Below are 5,055 nucleotides of genomic sequence, written 5' to 3'. Positions count from 1 at the left end.
TATATTGTAATGTGATGGGAATCCGATCTTTTCCAATAAATCTTACTCAGTAAGTATTGCTAAGCTATTAATAGGATTATGATATTTTGGGTTTACTCTTCAATAAATTTTAGAACTTTTTCATTAACCTACGCACCTTGTGAACGACTAAAGCTGTTGTTACAGTAAATCGGATTTTTCATGTAAGCAAACTCTGTAATAAAGTTATAGTATTTTTAGGGAACATTTAAAATGATAGTACTTTTAGAACCATAGATGGGCAATTTGACCAGAAATGCGGCTTAGACATGAAGAATGATCAATATAGTATCAATCTGATCCAGATTGACGCCAAATAATAGATTATTAAGGTATTTTGTGATCCGATTTATCTATTCATCAATCCACACACTATTAATCATACCAAGGTCACTAGTGGTATAGGTTAATAAATTATTGACTAATGCCAGCTTGACCTTAATGATCACCTTATATCATCAGCCGTTATAAAATCCACTGCTGAACATAGGCCTCCCCCAAAGACCTGTCAAAAGAGACCTGCATCACGTTATACCGCTTAGATAAATTACAAACTTTTATTTTAACACTGTACTTAACACATTAAATAAAAACTCTAACATGTTCCATGTTGATTTCCAGAACAACGACATAGTAGTTAGTCTTATATTTTCTCTAGAATATTTATTACTTAATACTTATTGTACTAGTTCTTCCTTAAATTATACTTCAAATTAAGATAAAAGAAATCTCGTAATCTCGAGATAAGTACAGATTAATAATGTAAGTGATGGTAGACATTACTCTTTTGTTTCAGACGATAAACAGAGGCTCGACCTACTTACATCAGCAAAGTCGCGAGAATCTATTTCCTTAATACGCTCGACCCGAAGTGTTTTGCATTAATTTAAAAATAGTGTCTCCATAAACCAGTGAGCAATATTTCATGTCTCTACCAATGTACTATAGACGTTACTCAAGGGACGTCTGTATATTGAGAGCGGTGCGGTGCACATTACGGGTTGCCGAGGTGGTAAATTCTCAAGATATTTACAATTTGCTAAGGTCGAAACATCTAGAAGAACTCGAGATAAAAACGTAATAAAATATTCACGAATAACATTTAAGTTGCAAGTAAATTTTCCTTGCACTTTTATTTTGTACCTGTAGACATTTTAGATTATTTTTTTAATTTTAAACCTATGAATCGTTCTTTATTTAAACATGGAATTTTCTTGCGGTGATAGTTTTTAAAAATATTCATAATTATAATTTAATGAACTGGAAAGGCAATTGCTTTAGTTAAGGAATTATATTGCTTTTGTAAGCGTTATGGTGTTTCCTACACAAGAAGCTGAATTACAATGTTTCTCAATAATGCTACCTGATATTGTCATTTGTATACTGATGTGATACAATTAATATACTAATAGCAACCTACTCTATAAGACTATAATGTGTACAATATTTTGGCCGCAGATTTTTAAGCTGACGGACAAAAAGTTAAGCCTATTGTTAGACGGACGCGTCTCAAATGATTTTTCGAGTATCTTGAAAGGTCAGAGATTAGAGACGTCCATAATAAACCTTCTTACAAACGTTGCCTGTTTTTAATAATTCTTTATTCTGTCAGGATAATAGCTTAGGGCGATATTGTTCGGCCGTGGGCACCGGTCTTATAGAGTTCTACAGTATAATCAGTTTCTTCATGATTCTAAATGTTAAAGTAAGAAATTACATAAAAGTCATAAAGGTTACAACAGAAATGTCGTTATTTAAACAGAAGTAAAATAACCGAACCGAACCTAAACCGAACTTGTTGATTGATTTTTAGCGGCTGTGTTCTTGCAAGTTGCAAGTGAACAAGACTATTCCCCTGGGACAAATCAAAGTGGGCAAAACTAAGCACCTACTCTGAGCAAGACGCTTATAGAAATTGTTTGACTGGACTGTAATCTGTAAACACAATGTTAGAAGTTTAAAGTATGTTATATCCGGCATCAGTATTTTTTGTATATTTGCGCGTCATAGCGACTCCACTGCGACGGTAACTGGATTGAGGTCCGATGGAATATCGACTGAGGAGAGATGATTACTTCTCGGCAGTTGACACAGTTATGCCGGCGTGCTGGAATCGAATATACACAGGCCGACCCCGGAACGCGACACACTTACGCGCCACTATGACGAATTTTAACACCTTTATGATGATGATGATAAGCTATCCGGGCAGATATAAAATATATCCTACCACCAACATATCGTGACATATAAATGGAGGTGGGGTGTGAACTCTTTTAATAAAAAAAAAATCGCGTATTACAAAAATTCGTTCCTATAAACTTATAACAAAGAAGTGATTTTTAAGCTTCAGTAACTTCTAAAATTGTTCATATACTTTTTAAACTTCATCTAACTGAAGTATCAGTAATAAAGTATTGAAATAGCAACATATGGTTTCTTCTTTTGGCTCTGATTGTTCTTTAATTTTTAATTATATTAAGAAATCAATTCTTTTATATATAACCCTCATCGATGAAACAGTTTGTAGTGAGTAAATAGTTATATTTACGTAGTAACTATGTAAAATATATTGCAGTACTTTTGAAACGTAGTACATTTTATTAAAGTACACAAATGAAGAAACTTAACAGCAACTGCTTCTATAACGTAGTATTGTTTATAAACATACGTATTTGATGTTAAATTATAATATCATAAATTATATCAAACGCGGTCGGAAATTCCCGGCTTAGCGCAACCGTAGTTAATTCAAATAATCCCATTTCCTATGCCGTTTATACGCACCATATCTGAAGCAGCCGATATTACGAGATGGCGGGTGTTAGTTACATGTATATACGCCCTAAAAATAGTACTGAAATTAGTTCAAAGCGTGCCCCACCACTACCGTGTGGCAGAATTCTATCTAGTTATAAAACAGCTTAAACAATAGAATTTAATGTAATTACGTCTATGTACGAATTACTTTTTTATTGGCACATAAAAAGAATACCCGTTAAAAATTCGTAGTTGTGTTATATGAACATTCACTGGTTTATTACCTTCCGAAAATAATTTCAAAAACCATGTAATAAATTATTTATTTTAAAATTGTGTTGCCAGTTTTTACGTTACGTAAAAGCGAACTATTAAAAAAACTATTTTTTTTACAAATAATCAATTAAGATACAGGTGTTCTTAGTGCCTAGTTTCATGAGAATAATGCATTTTTCTACACTCACATTTTTATATACGGTCGACATGACTAGAATCGGCCTGATAACCAATAAACCCCAAGTTTAAATTATTTCTATTACGAATTAATTTCGCATTTTGATGATTGCCAGGATACATTCTTATAAGTTAAACACATCATTATATAATAGACCATAATAGAATCAGAATATACGAATCATGTATTTTAAAAACCCGGTGTAAGTCAACGCCAGCCGTGTCAAATTTTCTATTAAGCGCGAAGTACTGCTTTTGAAAATCCGGTGTCACTCACAAAGGCGAAATGGATATACCTATCGAAGACTGAAGCCACTTTAAACGATAATATGGATGCTGAAGTATGTCATACGAGTTAATTTTTTTATGTTTTTTTAACCAATGACAGGATTACACTTAATTGAAGGCCTCGGTGGCGTAGTTGCATGCGCGGTACGACATTGCTATAAGATTCTGGGTTCGAATCTCGGTGTGGGCAAAGTGAAACTGCTTAGTAACAGCTCTGAGTTTGGAGTTTGTGATCGATATGGCGATACTCGCCCCCTATCATATCATCAGGCGAAAAGTAGGTGTCCTGGTTTCATCTTCACTTTTCCTTTTGGATCTAATGGTATACTTACTTAGTGGTAGTGTACTTTTGATTTTTTTTTTTTATTGATTATTAATTGAATACATCTTCAGTTACTCTGTTATTCTTCTGTTTATTATGGCTTGTCTATGCGCAAAATGCCTAATATCGATGTGATTGTTGCTACAGGAAAAGTGACTATGCTTGGATTGTACTAAAATTGTAATCAATGTTAAAGCACAAAGTACATAATAACGGTTAATGAAACAAAAGTATGACGAAACCTACACAGCTTGAATTCTTAATAATTTTTAGTAATGCAGTCAACCCGATCTAATCCAGAGTGCTGAACTAAGGATTCGTGCTATCTATAAGAAAATACATGGTTGGTATTATTATTACTTATTATTTTAATTACAAAAACGCATTTAAAAAGAAAACATTCAAGCAACAAATTACAAAGAAAAAAGAAGTAGACTACTGAAAGAAATAAAAATAGAGAATATTAAGAACTCCGTGAGGAACTAACTTTTGAAGTCCTCGTTGGGAACAGTACCAGATAATAATCTTAACCTATACAACAGTTATACATGTAAAATACACCTTCATATAATACGGCTTCATAAAAACTAAGTCACAAGTTTTCGTGGATTATTTCGGCTTGGAGATAAAATTACCCGGAAAGGAAAAGCGTGCATGATGCCTTTTCGAACACTATAACAGGCTTTTATCAAAAGTTATCAAAAATATTTAAAGGATTTTGCATTAAATCTCAAAAAAAAAACGGAAGATTAAACTTCATCTTTTTCAAGAATTTCACAATAGTAAAAGAAGAAATATTCATATTATACATTCATCGATAATCATAGAACCTACACGCTACAATCGGGCAAGAAATAAGAAAATGTTTCTGATGACTATGAAGCTTTATCATTACAATTTTAATAGAGATATCGATATTATAACATAGATTTTATGAAGTGAAAGCCGCTCGTCCTTTGTAAGAGAGCCTAAAGATTAGCATGTAGGCCCTTTCTCAGATCTTATTTATCGCTTGTTTAATGAATTGTACTGAATAATAAATTTGACAAATAAACGTCCTACTGTTGAATCTTCCAACGCTGTAAACTGTAAACAATTAAAACCTTTTTATAAAGAACCTCTTTATTACAATCGTCCCGTTAGGGTTTTGAAGTGAAACAAATTATAGTTACACTGTCTGTGCAGTTGTAGTTAATAAATTATTTTATTCGTTG

Source organism: Manduca sexta, chromosome 20 (genome assembly GCF_014839805.1).
Source record: "Manduca sexta isolate Smith_Timp_Sample1 chromosome 20, JHU_Msex_v1.0, whole genome shotgun sequence".
NCBI lineage: Eukaryota > Metazoa > Arthropoda > Insecta > Lepidoptera > Sphingidae > Manduca > Manduca sexta.
Note: the sequence above shows the minus strand (reverse complement) of the source record.